The sequence below is a fragment of the Manis pentadactyla genome, chromosome 11 (assembly GCF_030020395.1).
Source record: "Manis pentadactyla isolate mManPen7 chromosome 11, mManPen7.hap1, whole genome shotgun sequence".
In the NCBI taxonomy this organism is placed as follows: Eukaryota; Metazoa; Chordata; class Mammalia; order Pholidota; family Manidae; genus Manis; species Manis pentadactyla.
In genome coordinates, this window is record NC_080029.1 from 106369719 (window position 1) to 106389405 (window position 19687).

General features: G+C 34.5%; 1 pseudogene; it reads left to right on the forward strand.

The window, feature by feature from the left end:
* Nucleotides 1–1794: 1794 nt before the first annotated feature.
* Nucleotides 1795–19121, forward strand: LOC118921303 (E3 ubiquitin-protein ligase Arkadia-like; annotated as a pseudogene).
* The last annotated feature ends 566 nt before the right edge of the window (nucleotides 19122–19687 follow it).

Genomic DNA, 19687 nt, shown 5'->3' on the forward strand with positions numbered 1-19687 from the left:
AGACTTTAAGACTGAGCCAAGATCTTTTTAGTACAAATGAATGACACTTAATTTTGCTTGGCTGTTTACTCCTTTTTGTCAGTAATCCACTTACAAGTGGAAAATCACCTTTCCTGTTTATCACTCAATATCCTTGAATGTTTCATTTTCCATAATGTTTTCCCATAGGTGTTAGGTTTGCTCTAGTTTTTTTGGCTGTCATTGTAATGTAACTTTTTCTTGCTTCCTGGAGTATTTGAAAATATTTAAAAAGATTTCTTAGTCTTGAAATCTTCCTCTTGGTGTTTAGTCCTATGAGCCCCTATAACTGAAAAGTGGGCTATCGTAGATGTTCATGAATCTTAGATATTATTAGATAATTTTTATGTTACTGTTACTCTTTTTCCTATCTTAGTGATTGACATCACAGTATTCTTAGTCATCCAAGCCAGAAATACAGCAGTCATTTTTTACTTTTATCCATTCATTCATTTTACTGATTAATGCAGTGTAAAAAAAAGTACTCATTGAGTGCCATTCAACAATTTTAGTTGCTGGAGGTCAGGCAGTGAATATGGCAGAGAAGGTTACTGCTTTTTTGGTACTTGAATTCTAGTAACGGGACTTTATTGTCTATTGTACAATAGACAATAAATAGGCTAATGAAGTAATTTCACTTACTGGCAACTCAAGTACTTTACAAAAATAAGTGATTTGAGAGATGGTGAAAAGTTGGTCCTATAAATGGAGTGTGTGTTAGTCCAGGTCCTCTGAGAAACATGCCACAACAGTATTAAATGTGCCAAGGTTTGGTAAAATACACATAATTTGAAATATACTATTTTAACCATATTTAAGTGTAGAGTTTGGCATTAAGTACATTCACATTGTTGTGCAACCATACCATACCATACAACTCTGCCTTTCTAAGTGTACAATTCAGAACAACCATCATGGCAGTCAGTTTTAAAACACTATCAGTTCACCAAAAATAAACTCTACACTTTTTGGCTAACACAGCTCAATCCTCCTATTAGCCCCAGTCCAAGGCAGTCACTAATCTGACATTGGCTTTAAAAGGACGTTTACAATATGTGATCTTTGTGACTGATTTCATTTACTTAGTATACTGTTTTTGAGGTTGGCATCATGTTGTAGTTTGAATCAGTACTTCATTTCTCTTAATAAGTAATATCCTATTGGGTTTTATTTATTCATCAGTTGACAGATACTTATTTACACTTTTTGGCTATTATGACTAACGGTTTTATGAATATTTATGGCTACACCATTCTACATTCTCACCAGCAGTGTGTGAGGGTTCCAGTTTCTTTACATCCTTGCTAACACTTGTTATTATCTGTATTTTTTATTATACACATCCTAGTGGGTCTCTCTTGAATCTTAAGTCCCATGTACCTGTGCCTTATCACTGTGACTTGTTTTCTTGCATTTAACTGTGGTGATTCTTGTCTGCCTGGCTGGCTGATTCTTGTCATTTGCTCATGGCTGTGCCCATATGTTCACCCAGCTTTGTGGTCCTCCTTTACTGCTGACCTTACTGAACGCCAGGCAGGCTGCAATGGCTGATCTTAGATACAGCACTGAATTCATGCTATTTCATTATTTATAGTAATCCATCTAACATAGTAATCATCTAAATGCACAGAAAATAGAAAAACACTGTTGATGAGTAAAAGTCTTTCACATTCTAATCCTTTTATCTATTTTCACCATAGTAGGTATTGAAGAAATTATTTAATTTTTATCAAATATGTTGCTGAAGGTAGGAAGATAATACAGCAAGACCAGTTATTGGTTCATAGAAGTTTTCAAGTAGGCTTATGTTCTGTGATCTTTACTGTATTTGTAAAAATCGGGTATATGGGTAGAGAAAAATGTTTTATAAGAACAGTAAAATGACTCATTACAGCAATTTTATATCCTGATGAGGAAAAGGCCCTTTTGCCCTATTATAGGAATGTTCTCAGTAGAATCTGAGAACTCTTCAGTGAAGTAGTGTGATAAAAACACTGACAATCTTGTAAATATCCAATTATGTCTTCTAGGCCTTCCTTAAAGCTTCCCACGTCTCAACGGATTCTTGAATATAACAAACCCTATACCTTAACAGTGGACGTGAAGAGGGAGATTCCTCCTGATGCCCAAAGACACAGGAGAGCCTGAAAGGGACCCTCGTGCATCCAGGCCCACTGGGGCAGCCAGAAGGGTTCCTGCAGGAGTTGAGATGATAAATAGTAAAGTGGGGAGTGAATCCTCTCATTTGTGTGATGATTCTCAGAAACAAGAGAAGGACATGAATGGTAACCAACAAGAGCAAGAAAAAAGTGTTGCTGTGAGGAAAAAACGCAAAAGCCAGCAGGCTGGCCCTTCATACATGCAGAATTGTGTTAAAGAGAACCAGGGAATATCAGGATTGAGGCAACACCTAGAAACACCAAGTGACGAAGATAATGATTCCTCTTTCAGTGATTGTCTTTCTCCTTCATCTAGTCCTTATTTTGGGGATTCTGATACTGTGACTTCAGATGAGGATAAAGAAGTCTCTGTAAGACATTCCCAGGGAATACTGAATGCTCAAAGTAGAACTCACAGTGCGCCATCACAAAAGTGGCCTCGCACTGAGACCAAATCAGTTTCAGGATTGTTAATGGAAAGACCCTGTTTTCATGGCAGTTCGTTAAGGAAACTTCCCTGCAGCAAGAGGTTTGTAAAAAAGAATTCCTCACAGAGGACACGGAAACAAAAAGAGAGGATATTAATGCAGAGGAAGAAACGAGAAGTGCTAGCTCGAAGAAAATATGCATTGCTCCCTAGTTCTAGTAGTTCCAGTGAGAGTGAGCTCAGCAGTGAGTCCTCTCCCCACCCACCACCTTCAGGAGAACATGTGTTTGTTTCTGTTGCTGAAAACCACCAGAACAATCCACCTCTTCCTTCAGGTAAAAATGTTTCTCGAGTTGAGTAAAACATGGGGGCTATTGCAGCGTGCCTGTGCTTATTTCCTTTACTTTTTAGTGATTTCATTGCATTTAGAAGAATTGATGCCTTGTTACCTTTTATTTTTGAGTCATATAAATATCAACAGTAGTCCTGAACCATGACTAACCATAATTCTCAGACACAGATTTTAAAAACTTTTAACAAGATTTCAAATTTTCTGACAAAAAAGCCAGAGTAGTTTTCTCGAGAAAAATCATTTTACCATTGTATACATACAAGATGTTTCATAAGTTTGTGATTTATGGTATTTTTTTTTCCTATAGAGCTTCTTTAGTTTGGTTATCTTTTATGAATACATTTTCAGATTGCTGTGTGATGGATTTCTTTCATATTCAACCACAGTAAGAACAATTCCAGTCTCTAAAAAAGACTGCTTAATATAATTTTTTATTTAAGTACTCGATTTTTAATGTTCTGATCTTTATAACTGAAAAATAATTTCAAGTATTTGAGCAGTAACTTTTGTTGTTTTCAAACCAGAACACAAGTTTTTAGGCCAACACTGCTCAGTAGAATATGTAATTAATCAGTTAATTTAAATTGATAAGAGAATTAGCTTGATTGCATTACTCCCCCAACAATAGTTATATTTAACTAGAAAAAATGTATGTGCAGGCAGTCTCTGAAGTATAAGTATGTTCCTTACCATTTTTACAGTTTGTTGTAATTGAAAGGACGTTGATGAAGTGAACATTGAGGAGTGAAGTCTGGACTGAGGGAAAGATTAATTTCTTGTGGAAGTCTAAGGAAACGGGGGACAGGGAGAGCTGCTTAAAGGGCTAATATCATGGCTTCTAACACAGACTCAGAAGTTTCCCGGTCTCTGCCTGATTGCCTGCATGTGATGGGCAGAGCCTGTTAGTCTGCTATGTCAATAGGCCATTTCTCCCTCTTTCTTCTCTCCTTTTATTTGGGCCCCTTCCTTTTCCAAGACTCCCTTTTCTCTATTTCTTTTTCTATCCTAGCTGGAATCCTAAACCCAGTAACATTGTTCTTAATTTTAGTCTTGGCCATGTCAGTTCATACCTTTTAACCTACCCAAATATTTGTTTTAAAAAGAGCTCATTGAGGGGGAAGTTAGAGCAACCATTCCCTGAGGTCTCTTGAGAAAGAAGGAGATGAGAATAGGAATTGTCACATTTCACCCTTTTCTGAAGGGCTTAACATGTGAAGACTTTAGTTTTGGGAGAGGAATCAGCAGAGACCACTTTGTGCTTGAAATTAGTGAGGCAGGATGCTTGGTGATGTGCAGCAGATGTTCCAAGGAGCTGATATATGTAGGAGGCATGAGAATAGAGCAAATGCAGGTGAGTATCAGTGTCTGTTTCCAAGAACAAAAGAATTCATATTTTTTGAAGTATTCAAGATAAATTCAAAGTCTATAATATAATATGTTTTAAAATTTTGTTTCATACTTACTGTAGCATGTTTTTTACTCTCTCTCTTTGAAGAATTACTTTATTTCCACTACATTATTTTCAGACACTCTTAAATGTTTGTCTCTTTTTTAAAATAAAAAAAGGGATAAAATAAAAAATAAAAGTTTAACTCTTTTTCTTAGGTCCCAGTATTATTACCCAGAAATAATCAGTGAGCAATTTCATATCTCCTTCAAAAAATGTGAAAATATATGTAAGGGTAAATAGATGTGGGTTTTTAAAAAATATCAACATGTATAGTTTTCCCATTTGTTTTTAAACACCTGCATAGTATTCCCTTTGTATGGCTGTATAATAATGTATTTTGTTGGTGAATATTTGATGAATATTTTGTAGGTGAAAATCAGCTTCTGTTGATGAATATTTGCTGCATTGAGCAGCCTTGTACACACATTTTTGCACACCTCTGCAAGCATAGCTTAAGGAATAATTTCTAAAAGTATATCAAAGGATAATGCACTTAAAACTTTTGTAGCTAACACTGATGGACATCGACTGCTGGAGCATGAGGGGGTCTTGATAATATGTTTGAATGTAGTAACAATATTGCTCATGTGAACCTTCCTAAGATTGTATATCAGTGGTACCTGAATAAAAAATAAAAATAAAAATAAACTGCTGGCTATTGTTACCAGAATGCCCTCAAAGGAATTTGCATCAAGTTCCTTTATCACCCAATAGTGGGTGATGTCATGACGATAAAAAAAATACCTAGCATTTTTTGGGTATTTACTCTGTGCTGGTAATGTTGTAAATGTTTTATATATATTCTCATTTAATCCTTCCAACATTCTTATGAGTGTTCTGTTACCATCACCTTCATATTACAGATGAAGCATTTGGAAAACCTTTTAAGAATGATTTATATTCAGAATAGTTAAACTGAAATATTGATGGGACTTAGCTGTATTATCAAGAAATCATAGCTCTCAGAAAATTGAGTGAGGTTAGGTTTTCTTCTAGATATGTTTTTAATGCTGGCTGAAGTATACTGAGTATGGTTTATGTTTTAATGTATGTTATGGATTAGGAGATGGTTGGAATATCTCAAATTTTAATTACATTTATATATTAATTTTAATAATATGATTTAGATGTATGGGTATTAGTTACTCTAGAGCTGTTAGGGCAACTTTTTCATACACTAATCATCAACACTTGGTAGGTGTTGCTATAGTTAACTGATGGAAAGAATGTTTTACATGTTAAATGCTTTGTTGTATCTGCAAAGCCTAAGGTACAATAGTTGGCCATAATTAACTAGTTTTACCAAATTACCTAACATTGAGTTATTTAAGTCAGTACTTTACAATGTATAACAAACATAAGTTCATCTGTGTAATGACTAGCCTTCTGGAAAATCCCTATTTACCTCTTGCTTCATCATTATTAATCACCTGGGAAATTTATCAGGCTCCGTATTCACGCCTAGAAAAGCACCATGATCTGTGACCTGGGTTGTCAGACATGGACTGATTCCCAGCTGCTCAGGAGGCTGAGAACTTATACATCCTTTTTTGTTCATGATAATGTTCTCTAAGAACTTCAAATATTTAAATATGTTCCAGTAGAAGCTCAGTTTGAGAGCAGATGTTTAATTTTAGTAAATAGAAGCTAAGTTTGAGAGATGTTAATTTTAGTGACATATATCTGTGAGCTTTATGGGAACTGCTGTTAACATTTTTATTTTATAGTGCGATAGCCTTAGGTTTCCCAATTATTTGTGGATACGAGGGCCTCTTCATTAACTTTAATTAGTTTAGCATTTATAGATTATTTCTCTTACAGACTTGAAGGGAATGTAAATACCGCATATGCCACAATTAAGAGAGCCTGACTGTATCAGTCCCATTCTCCTATTGAGTAGAAAAATACATTCCGGCTACCTTGAATTGTACACTTTTAGGGCTGTGAAAACAGATATATGTCTTGTAATGAAATTACTAATTTACTTACATATAGAAAGTATTGAATAAATGCTAGTTTAGGAATATTGCTTATTCAGTACCCACATTTCCTGATGACAATTTTATTCACACAGTTAGACATCAGTGATTTGGTAATTGCTAGAACCATTTTTAAGTCAGCAAACACAGTTTTCAAGAGCATATCATCCTCATCTGCTTTGTGTGAGACATAGCACTTGCTGACTCCAAGAGTGATGCTGTCATTGGAAGTTTTATCCCAAACTACAAATACCAGTTAACCTTATGTAAGACTGGGAAGTCCCAATTTCCCAGGGTTTTAAAAAAATCCAATAGCTGTATATTTTTATTTATATCTTTTAAGAAAAAGTATTCAACAGCTGTATATTCATATTTTTCAAGTGTACTGTATATTGTACAGAGTTTTAAGTGTTTTAAAAGTTTGCATAAGATATTCAATCCTTGGAGTTGTAAGTCTTAATAGTAGGAATTATGTCTGAATCTATGAATATTTCTTTTTCTCCTTTTCCAAAAATATCATTTGTAGAGTTATTTTTTAATATCTTTATGTGAAAAATTTCACAAATAATACAGAAGTATACAATCAAATCGACATTTCATAATCGAACTTCATTCTTTGACATTTTGACATTCTTATTTCACCTCTGACTCCCCCCCTTTCTTTTCTGAAGAATTTCAGAACAGTTTCCAGGCATCATACCCTTTAGTTTGTTTTTTATACTGCATGTTTCCTGCAAACTAGTAGTTAGATGGAAAAGCTTGATTTAATTCAGCTTCAGTTTAACACTTCCTTGGTGGAGCTGTGTACTTTGTGCTGCATCACATGTTAAAATTGATAGAGGGCTCAGATGGTGACATCCTGATCCATCCATTATAGTTTCCTGTCAGCCATTTCATGTCATATTTTTAACAGCTTTGATGATTTGCCTGGATCCATTATTTCATTAGAGTTGTGAAATGTTGAGTTTCTAATGCTATCATTCTGCTTAAATTTCTTAATTGAGGAAGAGTTCTTTCATGAACTAATTGGTTACTCTGAAATTCAGTCTGTGTGAGAAATGCAGGATGAATAGTTAATTCTTTACCTTCACTTACCATTTTTGACAATGAATTGGTACTCTAGAACTATCTAAAGAGGTTTTTCACTTTCAAGTATCATTATGAACTCACGGGTTTTAGCCTAGCTGGTATGTCGCAATCTTTTCATTCTTTTGATGCTCAGGTAGTTTCATCTTTGGCCAATGGGATCATGTCAAGTTGGGTCCGTGTCCTTCTCCCACCCCGGTAGTTTCTGATCACTTCCTCACTCTCTGATCAACAAGACAGTCCAGATTCATCCTTTACATTTCCTGCCCCAAACCTGCAAACAACCATCTCTTTAAGTACTCCTGATTTCTTTTTATTGAGAAATGATATTTAGATGCTATTGACTGGGAATTAAATGAATGTAAATGAAATGTTTGCAGTTTTTATTAACAGTAATTTTAGTGAATATAACACAGGATTTTTGTGTGGTTCCTTTTGCCCTTGGCCAGTTTTCTGTGTGGTTACACCACCAATTAAATAAAGGTTCATTTGTTTTTGTGTTTGTTTCAAGGTTGGGTTTTTTTTAAGGAATCTGTTAAAATTTTTAATTTTGCTTTTTAATTAGGTAAAACATTTACCTGGTTCCAAAGTAAAAGCTCTTAAACAAGATATATTCAGTGAGGTTTAGTTTCCAACTCTACCCCCTCTTCCTATCTTTATTTTCCCCATAGAGAACCATTGTCATTTTTTAAGAATTTTGGTTTGTTTTCCATTTATTTCTCTTCAAAAATAAAAGCAAATTTGGATATATACTCTCATTCTCCCCTATTCAAAAAGTGTCTCTTGCTCTTTCTCATTTAACAATATATAGAAGGATATTATAGGGGACTAAATGTATACCTGAGGCACAAAGGCTATATTATATATCATTAGTTCCTCTAGTCTTTTCTTTTCAACCCTCTTGTTTAACAGCTTCATGGTACTCCATAGTATAGTTACATCATAGTTTGTTCAGCCAGTCTCCTATTGATGAACAGTTCGTAGACTTTCGCTATTATGAATAGCACTGCAGTAAATAGCTTTTTGTATGTGTCATTTAATATTTTTGCCACTGTGTCTTTAGGATAGAATTTTAAGAGTGGATTGTTGAGTCAAAGATAAATCCATATTTAAAAAAATAAGAAAAGATAAATGCATATGTTACTTTTGAAATTTGGCCAAATTTCTATCAGGATTGTAACCATGTGGATGCCCACCAGCAGTGTGTGGAGTGCCTGTTTTCCCAGAGCCTTTCCAACAGAATTTGTTGTCAAATTTTAGTTTCCTTGGTCCATCTGATAAGTAAGGGATAGTGTATTTTTAAATTGTATTTCTTTTTTATGAGTAATGTTGCATGTCTTTTCATGCTTAAAGATCATTTGCATTTCTTGCGACTTACCTGTTGATCTCTTTTGCCTGTTTTCCTACCAAGACATTGGTCTTCATTCTTCCATCCATTTTTAGAAGCTGTTTATATATTACAGAAGTAAATTATATATACTGACACATTTCCCTCAAATTCTTTATTGTCTTTTGATTTTGTTAGACTTTTTTTTTTACTGTGCCAGAATTTTTTTTGGTTAGTCATTTTTATCGAACTTGATCATTACTATTTCCGGGTGTTGAATCATAATTAGGGATGTTTTCTCACTCCAGACTTATAAAGGAACTAACCCATTTTTCCCCTACCCCTTGTACTGTTTATTTCTTTTTTTATATTTAAAGCACTGATCTACTTGGTGTTTATTCTAATGTCCATTATGAAGAAGGATGGATCCACTTTTTTTTCATGTGGCTATCCAGTTGTCCCAAAACAGATCATTCCCTTTTCCTGTTAACTTGAGATGCCACTTTTGTCATATGTTAAATTTCCATAGACGTTTGGGTCTGTTTATGGAGCTTTCATTCTTTCCTATTGGTCTTTATATCTGTGCACTAGAAGCACGCAGCTTTTATTTTAGACTCTTTAAACTTCCTTAGTTATTCTTGCCTGCTTATTCTTCCAGGTGAACTTAAGATAATTGTGTTTATCTGAGGGTCCTGGTATTGCAGAAACATGATGGTATTTTTACTAGGATTGTATTTGTAGGCTAAATTAGGGTGAACTGACATCTTTGGGATTTTGAATATTTCTTCTCCAGAATATGGCATGTCTTTTAATTTGTTAAAGTCTACCTTTGTATCTTGAAGGGGATGTTTTATTTTCTTTTAAAGTTTTATTGAGATAAAATTCATCCATTTTAAGTATACAATTCAGTGATATTTAGTAAATGCAGAATTGTGCAACCATCACTACAATACAGTTTTAGAATATTTCCATTAATCCCCAAATATCCATCCTGCTTCTTTGCAGTTCATCCCTGTCTTACCCTCAGTTTCACACAACCTTTAATCGATTGCTCTCTCTATATTGAACTTGCTTTTTCTGAACATTTCATATAAATGGAATCAGAAAATATGTCATCTTTTGTGTCTGGCTTCTTTCACATAGCGTAATGTCAGAATAAAGTTAGAGGTTCATCCATGTTGTAGCAGATTGTAATTGTCTCAGTAAATTGTTTCCATATATTGTATTATTTGGTTCCTTTATAGTATTCTGTTATATGTGTAGACCATATTTTGTTTACCCATGTATCAGACGTTGGACATTGGATTGTGTCCAGTATTTGGCTATTGTGAATAATGAACATTGGGTACAGAGCTTTGTGTATGTACGTTTTCATTCCTGTTGAATAAATACCAAACAGAGGAGACCAAAAGAAGAGTCAAAGCTGCTAGAACTTCAAACAGCAGCTGTATCAAAAAGAACATGATTTTGATAGTAACTAGCACTGACACGTTTAGTTATGGTACTGATGGAGCTTAGTAAAGAGCTATGAGCTTTGGAAATAGGTCTAAGTTTCAGTTTCTTGATAGAGCTACATATGCAGAATATTACACGTGGCAGAAAGTATATGCTTACAAATTGGAAGCTATTCTGACTATTAAAATCTGCCAGACTTAAGGCACAGAGGGACCAGGGTAATCAGTGATGACAGTGGCTAACACTGCTGCAAAGAGAATCTGTGATTCCTTATCAGGGAATAGAAATGGACATTGGTTCATGAAGGCATCTGTAAGAGAAGCCATAGCCATTATTTTTGTTACCATTCTCATACTACCCACATTTCTTTCCAGGCTATTATATGCACTTTTCTCATGGTGTTTTAAAAGGTACAAACAACATGTAAAATCTGAAGAGAAATAGTTAAAAGAAAATCATCTATGGTCACTCATTCTAATGTCTTAGATGTACTCAAGTTCCTTATCTTTTAATGTTTCTAATGTAAAAGGCAACATGAAAATAAAATCAGCCCAATAAGAAGGGACCTATTCTCCTGATTTTTTAAAAGTTGTATTAAGATTAACTTAATGATTTCAGGAATGCTTACTTTAATTTTTGTTTTACATAATTGTCATTCTAAAGAAAACTAGATTGTAGATGGTAGAGTCCTTATTTTGAATTATTATCTAGTTATATAATTTTCATGTATTATGCTCAAGTTATGCTTGTCCTTTTAAAGAGCCTAGTGCAATAGAGTTCTGTTTAATCAATAGAACAAGAGTGCCTGAGTGACTGACTTAACCTTCAGTTATACAATCTCTGTGTTCATAAACTTAAATCAATTGAATTCTAATCTATTAGCAAAGCAAGCTTTATATGATTTATCATTGGAACTTCAAGATGTTACATGAGATGAAAAAAAATAACATGAGATGAAAAAAATATGTATTATAATGGTGTCAGGGCTTTATTAGTGTTGCTTAATGCCAACCCAGTCTAAATCTCAAGAATTTTCCTATCCTCTTGATTTTATAATCCTGAGGAATAATTAGGAAAACCTGAATCTACTAGGTATCAAAATAGAATTATTCACACATGGCAGTGGGACAATTGTAGATCCACGTACAAAAGAGATGAATTTCGACCTTTCATGTTATGTCAGACACAAAAATTAAGAAAATACATCATAAACTTAAATGTAAGCACTTAAACTATACAATTTATAAGGAGACAAAAGAAAAATGATCACTGCCCTTTGGTTAGGCAGGGATTTCTTAAATATGTCACTAAAAGCATTATCTACAGAAGAAGTGTATTTGACTTCATCAAAATTAAAGACTTTGTGGTTCAAAAGACACCATTAAGAAAATGAAAAGACATGCTACTGTCTGGGAGAAAATACTTAAAAGCAACATGTATGATAAAAGACTTGTAGAAATAAAATACTTGGAGAAAATATTTACAAGTAACATATATGATAAAAGACTTGTATTCCAAATATATAAAGACCCCTATGTTTTATACTGTGTACTACAGTATAAAAAATAGTAAGTCATTTGCAGAAAATAGACTCAAAAGAAAAAAAAACCTCTTACAATTCAACAATAGGACTGAAGTCCTAGTTAACGTGGACAAAAGATCTGACTAGATGGTCCATCAGTGTGACTGAAAAGCATTTTGAAAAAATCCTCAACATCATTAGTTATGTGTAGAAATGAAGTCAGTGAAATACCATTATATAACCACCAGACCAGCCATAACAAAAAGACAGTAACAATTATTGGCAAGGAGATGTGGAAACTGGAGCCCTCATTTTCCTGATAGGAATGTAAAACTGTACAGACACTTAGGAAAACAATTTGGCAATTCCTTAAAAAGTTAAATATAAATTGATCATACTAGCCAGAAATTACATTCCTAAGTATTTACTCAAGAGAAATGAAAGTATGTGTACATATGAAGACTTAGAGATGAATGTTCATAGCAGCTTTATATGTATTAGTCAAAAGTGGGAAAAAATCCAGATGTCCATCAGCAGAAGAATGGACAAATTGTGGTATATTCCTGGGATACTACTCACCAATAAAAAAGAATGAACTATTGATACACACAGCATGAGCAAATCTCAAAATAATTACACTGAGTGAAAGAAGCCAGAAGCCATAGACTGATTATGTATGACTCCATTTATGTAGAACCCTTGAAAACACAAGCAAATCCGTAATGACAGAATGATCAGTTGCAGGGGTGTAGGGATGGACATGGATTATGATTGCTGAAATAGGGTATTTGAGATAATTTTTAGGGTGTTGGAAATGTGCTAAAACTGGATTGAGGTGGTGGTTACACTCTATAAATTTACTAAAATTAGTGAAATGTACACTTAAAATGGGTGAAAATTTCAGCTATCAATATTTGTATAGGAAAATTCTTATCACAAACATGATTTGTCAACTGTTGACCTTTACATTGGCAGGTGATAGAGACTGGAATGCTTATAAAGAAAAAAAAATCACCACTACTTTGTGAAAAATACAGCAAAATAAATGGGCATAACTTTCTTCTTTTTTTTACCAGCTTAACAATTTTTTCCCTTTTTTAAAAATTTTGTTATCATTAATCTACAATTACATGAAGAACATTATGTTTACTAGGGTCCCCTCTTCACCAAGTCCCCCCCACAAATCCCATTACAGTCACTGTCCATCAGCGTAGTAAGATGTTGTAGAATCACTACTTATCTTCTCTGTGTTGCACAGCCCTCCCCATCTCCCGTCCATATTATACATGCTAATCGTAATACCCCCTTTCTTATTCCCCGCCCTTATCCCTCTCTTCCCTCCCATTCTCCCCAGTCCCTTTCCCTTTGGTAACTGTTAGTCCATTCTTGGGTTCTGTGATTCTGCTGCTGTTGTGTTCCTTCAGTTTTTCTTTGTTCTTATACTCCACATATGAGTGAAATCATTTGGTATTTGTCTTTCTCTGCTTGGCTTATTTCACTGAGTGTAATACCCTCTAGCTCCATCCAGGTTGTTGCAAATGGTAGGATTTGTTTTCTTCTTATGGCTGAATTATATTCCATTATGTATATGTACCACATCTTCTTTATCCATTCATCCAGCTTAACAATTTTTAAGTGTGCAGTTCAGTAGTGTTGAGTACATTCACATGTTGGTGAAACAGATCTCCAGGACTTTTTCATCTTGCAGTCTGAAACTCTGAACCTGTTAAACGACCCTTCCCTCCAACCCAGCCTTGACCATTTTACTTTCTCGGTGAATTTGACTACTATAGTACAGTCAAATTTATGTGATTTTTTTTGTGACTACCTCACGTAAGTCCTATAGGGGAATCATACAGTATATGTGTGTGCCTCTACTATTTCACTTAGGATAATGGCCTTGAGGTTTCTTCATGTTTTAGCATGAGATAGGATTTCCTTACTTTTTAAAGCTGAGTAGTGTTCCATTGTGTGTATATACCACAATTTTATTTTTTATTTTAATTTTTTTTACTGAATTTTTTTCTAAGCTATCATTGATATGCATTCTTATGAAGGTTTCACAAGAAAAACAATGTGGCTACTATATTCACCCTCATTATTGAGTCAACCCCATACCCTATTGCAATCACTGTCCATCAGTGTAGTAAGATGCCACAGAGTCCCTACTTGTCTTCTCTATGCTACACTGTCTTCCTTCCCCATGACCCCACACACACCATGTGCACTAATCATGATTCCCTAAAATCCCCTTCTCCCTCCCTCCCCACCCACGTTCTCCCACCCCTCCCCATTGTTAACCGCTAGTCCCTTCTTAGAGTCTGTGAGTGTGCTACTATTTTGTTCCTTCAGTTTTGCTTCTTTGTTATACTCCATAAATGAGGGAAATCATTTGCTATTTGTCTTTCTCTGCCCGACTTATTTCACTGAGCATAATACCTTCTAGCTCCATCCATGTTGTTCCAAATGGTAGGATTGATTTGTTTCTTATGACTGAGTAGTATTCCATTGTGTAAATGTACCACATCTTCTGTGTCCATTCATCTACTGATGGACACTTAGGTTGTTTCCATATCTTGGCTATTGCAAATAGTGCTGCAATAAACATAGGGGTGCATATGTCTTTTTGAATCTGAGAAGTTGTTTTCTTTGGGTAAATTCCATTGTGTGCATTTACCACATTTTAAAAAATCATTTATCCATTGATGGGCATTTGGGTTGCTTTGATCTCTTGGCCAAGAGCATGGATGTACAAATATCTCTTTAAGACAAAAATGTGAAATTTAAAGTAGAAAGTTATACCTCAGAAAAGCTATGTAAAAAAAAGAATCACCCTGAGACATTCTATATCAAAGGAGATGAATAGATGGCTTCAAAATGTAATCTAAAACATGTAAGAATATTTAAGCGAGGTACCAAAACCTAAAGAGGGAAAAGAAAGGGTTTTTCAGTAAGTGGTTTGGTGATAGCCAGTTAGCCATGGAGGGACAAGACTGGATTCTATTTATAATCTTATCTGATACCATAAACAAAAATTAGTTCTAGATGAAGTAAATAATTAAGGAAACATACTGAACCAAACATAATATGTATCCATTGTCCAAATAAGGAAGCACTTTCCAAACTTAAAATAATTTAGAAAAGAACACATACCCCAGATATTACAGATTTCATAGCATAAAACTGAAAAGCTGTTGTGTATTTCATAGAAGAATTACATATCATTTTGTTAAAAATAACTTTGAAAAAAATACACAACAAATTTAATATCTTTATTTTAGAACTAAAAGATTAATATCTTAAAGAATATGAATATATAAAATCTTAATACCTTTAGAAATTGCAGCATTGATATCACTATATAGGACCATACAAATTCTTATGGAAACCATTAAGTTTGTAAACAAAAATCATAAAAGAGGAAATATGTGAAGATGTACAGATTAAGAGAGTAAGTATTGCTTTCACTATGTGCATTCAGCTCTTTTTTAGAAATTTTCGTTTAGACAGATAGGATTTTTATGTTTGTAACGAATTTCATAGTCTTCAAAGTGAGTAAAACATTTTGTCTACCAATTAGTTGAGAAACAGATGCTCTTTAAAAGTTTTTTCCTTTTGTTTCCAGGGCCTATCAATGAAATCGAGGAAGATATGGTGGTTTCAGAAGCTTCCTCCACTCCCCAGGTCACTGCCTGTGCAGAAATTGATGTGACCTTGACTGACAGTGAAGTGGAGACTGTGGCAGTTGGAGAAAGCGATCAGTAAGATTGAAAGAATTTAACATTTCAAGTTTTAAAAGTAAACTTAAACATCTTTATGCTGCAGATATTTCCATTCTTTTATTCTGAGATCTAGTTCGTGTATGTATATACCAGATAAGCAGTTTTAGTGGTTTTCAAACCAGGTTACTGTAGATTCCCCTGGAAAGATCATAAAATAAAGATACATTGTTGCCTGGATTGTATCCCACACCAGTTGTGCCAGAATCTTAGGGGGCACTATTTTTTAAAATAGTGTACAGTGAGAGTTAAGAGTCTGCTCTAGATAAATGGTAATTTTACTAAGTGTTTTACAAAATTGAGTTTGCTTTATGATTAAGAGAATTCATGAGCTCCTTTGAAGTTTAGATGTTCATAATGCATAAATATTGGGTATGGGCTAAAATTAAAAGTGAAGAAAAATATAAAGGAGTATTGATGCTAAAGCATTACTTTTTGTTCTAATTTGCTTCATCTCAAGATCTCAGTGATACCAGTGAAGTTTGTGCTATTATGTTAGGGCAGCATAGCATAAAACATTTTTTTGCCCTTCACTCAGAATTTCATCTAACCCCTGTGCCCAAAAAATGAATGAAAACCCTCATTTGTTTTGATAAATAACTGAAAATGACATTGTCCTTTGGGAAACATTTTGACACTCCCTTCAAAAACTAAACTAAACTAAACCCTAACACTGCATTCATCTTGTGCTTTAGATGATTACAGATATTGGTAAGAGTCCCTCCATTCCATTTGTCCCTCTGTTCCATCTGATTCATCAAACTAAGCTCCGGATTAATCTCAATTTTTGTGTTGGAATGAATTTAGAAATGCATTTGCTGATGATGTTTTGATTTGTGTGGTTATAGACTGAAAAAACAGACATTCTTATTTTGGAATATGTCAAAACACACCTAAATTGTGTGCTTCTTCACTTGTCACTTTCCCACTGAAGTGCTGTTTCTCATGGCCTGGAAGAGAGCACTCTAGAATATATCCCTGGTTTAAGTTTTAAAGGATTTTCACAGACTGAGAAAAACTGATACTCCCCTATTATCCTGTGACTTTGCATAGTGCTTGGTACAACAGTGACTCAGTTTTTATGAGCTACAAGAATTGCTAAAATTAAGGATCTTCTCTTTGTGGAACTGGACATCTTTCTTCTCCTGGAGCTGCTTAATATTTAAGCAGATACATTTACCATAGTAATAAATGGTGCTCTTGTCCCATGCTTTTCCTTATTGTTACTGGGGGTATTAAATTAAATCACCATTTTGTTGGCCCCTAGAGAGACTACATCTGCATTTCAGATTCTTTTTTTTTTAGGTAATTATTTTTTATTGAAGAGTAGTTGACACACAGTATTACATTAGTTTCAGGTGTATAACACAGTGATTCAACATTTATATACATGATAATTCTAGGTACCAGCTATCACCATATCAAGTTGTTACAATATTTTGACTATATTCCTTATGCTATACATTACATCCTGGTTACTTATTTATTTTACAATTGGAAGTGTGTATATATATTTTTTTTGTGTGAGGGCATCTCTCATATTTATTGATCAAATGGTTGTTAACAACAATAAAATTCTATATAGGGGAGTCAATGCTCAATGCACAATCATTAATCCACCCCAAGCCTAATTTTCGTCAGTCTCCAATCTTCTGAAACATAACGAACAAGTTCTTACATGGAGAACAAATTCTTACATAGTGAATAAGTTACATGGTGAACATTACAAGGGCAGTCATCACAGAAGCTTTCGGTTTTGCTTATGCATTATGAACTATAAACAGTCAGGTCAAATATGAATACTCATTTGATTTTTATACTTGATTTATATGTGGATACCACATTTCTCTCTATTATTATTATTTTTAATAAAATGCTGAAGTGGTAGGTAGATACAAGATAAAGGTAGAAAACATAGTTTAGTGTTGTAAGAGAGCAAATGTAGATGATCAGGTGTGTGCCTGTAGACTATGTGTTAATCCAAGCTAGACAAGGGCCATAAAACATCCACGTATGCAGATGCATTTCAGATTCTTTGATGTCAGGACTTGACAGATGTCACTAAATTGGAGTTAGGACGTCCTATGAAGCTTTCACAAAAGTACTACAAAATGGACCTGGAACTTTTGGTAGCTATTAATAGCTTTTCATAAATGACAGACTTCTCATCACAGACTCTTGGTTCCTCAAGGATTTTACCCGGTGATCTCTGTCCTCATTCACAGCCATTGTTACCCTGAGACGTTTGTTTACTCTCGTGCCTCAGCCTGTACTGTTCTTCCTGGGATGTGCTGTTCTTTTTTACTCTCTCAGGAATTAATCTTTTTTACTCCTGATACTGGAGAATCTCATTTTAGAGCTTGAAGTTCTTTATAAACTCTTCGGCTTTACACTTGCTGAGGGCATTTATAGCCCAGTTTGAACTTCAGAGGTCTTTCCTGAGTGGTCGAGCTTGTGCCCCTCAAGACTGCGTGTGAATGGGTCTGGCTCACCCTTTCCACACAAGCTGACAATAAACTTACAGTCAGTTTCACATTCAGTTTGGATAAGAGAGAAAAAGACATTTTTATAAGCCCCACCTTTCTAAAACATTCATTTTTCTCTGGGAGCTTTAGGACTGTGTATTCTACATATGATTCCTCTGTACCCTCAGTCTAGATCATTACAGTGAATCCCTTAAAATAAAAAAAAAAAGAAACCTACAGTAAGTAACAATACAATACAATGCCATACACATCATAAAAAGATGATAAAAATGTTCAGTGCAAGCAAGTGATGTTTTGTTGTGTCTCCCAAACTGGTCAACGAGCTGCAGCTCTCCTCACCTCTGCTGATCCCAGGAAATTTCTCTGTGCCTTGAATCTCTTTTAGAGCAGCACCAGAAACTTAGCTTGGCTAAGGACTCCCAAAGCTGTGTTTTACAAGTCCAGTCTGGACTAAATATACAAGATCATAAGATGTTATTAAATGTTTAGGGTGTTGATACTTTTGTTACTTAACATGTGGTGCATAATTTCAGGTACTAAGACAAAATGTGAACATTTGATTGTAACTCCAGATGTATATTCAAAATAACCATTGAAAAGAGAGCACCATTCTTGAACCAGAATTCCTGTATTTTATACCAGTGATTGGTCTGGCATATCATTTCTCATTTCCTTAGGTCAGTTGTTTGGAGAACATTTGCTGAATATTTCATTCAGCATGTTAATTGAGTGCTGGGCATTGTGCTAGTCATAATTTTGAATTCTGTGACATTATTTCTATGGAGAGACCTTGCATGAAGGACTTTACAGTGTATTTTGTAAGAAAGGCTTATTATTTCATGGGTAACTAAAATTTCTGTTTTGTTTTTTATATTTACTAATTTAATATTGATGTCATTTAAGGTCTTGTTCAACCCTTGGACACTGCAGATCTCCCTGGAGCCAAGGTTCAAGCTCCCATACAAGTCGGCCACAGGAGCCAAGGAACCGCAGCAGGATTTCTACTGTGATGCAGCCTTTGAGGCAGAATGCAGCAGAAGTTGTGGACCTTACTGTTGATGAAGATGGTAAGCTGGAGTAGTAGCAGTGTACAGCTATGAGGAGAATTTGATAAAATGAAATGTCTTAATATGTTAGAAACATCATATGTGAGCAAAGTCATCTCTATTAAACTAAGATTTCATATTTGACGTGCTGCATGTTATCGAAGTATCATAGCACAACTGAAAGAGATTGGGGGCTTTCACCAAAAATATGAGCAACAACAAAAGAAAACACAGGTAAATTGGACCTCACCAAAATCTAAAACTTTTGTACATCAAAGGACATTACTGAAAAAATGAGAAGACAGCCTACAGAATGAGAGAAAATTATGTGAAAATCATTTATTTGATAAGGGTGTAGTATCCAGAATATATAAAGAACTTGAACTTGCACAACTCAACAGTAAAAAGAGAAACAACCCAGTTTAAAAATGGGCAAAGGATTTGCATAGATATTTTTCCAAAGAAGGTATGCAAATAACTGGGAAGCACATGAAAACAATATCATTAATTATGAGGGAAATACAAATCAAAACCACTTTACACCCATCCTAATTAGACACAAAACAAAACCAAAAAAACAGGAAATAGAAAATGGCCAGTG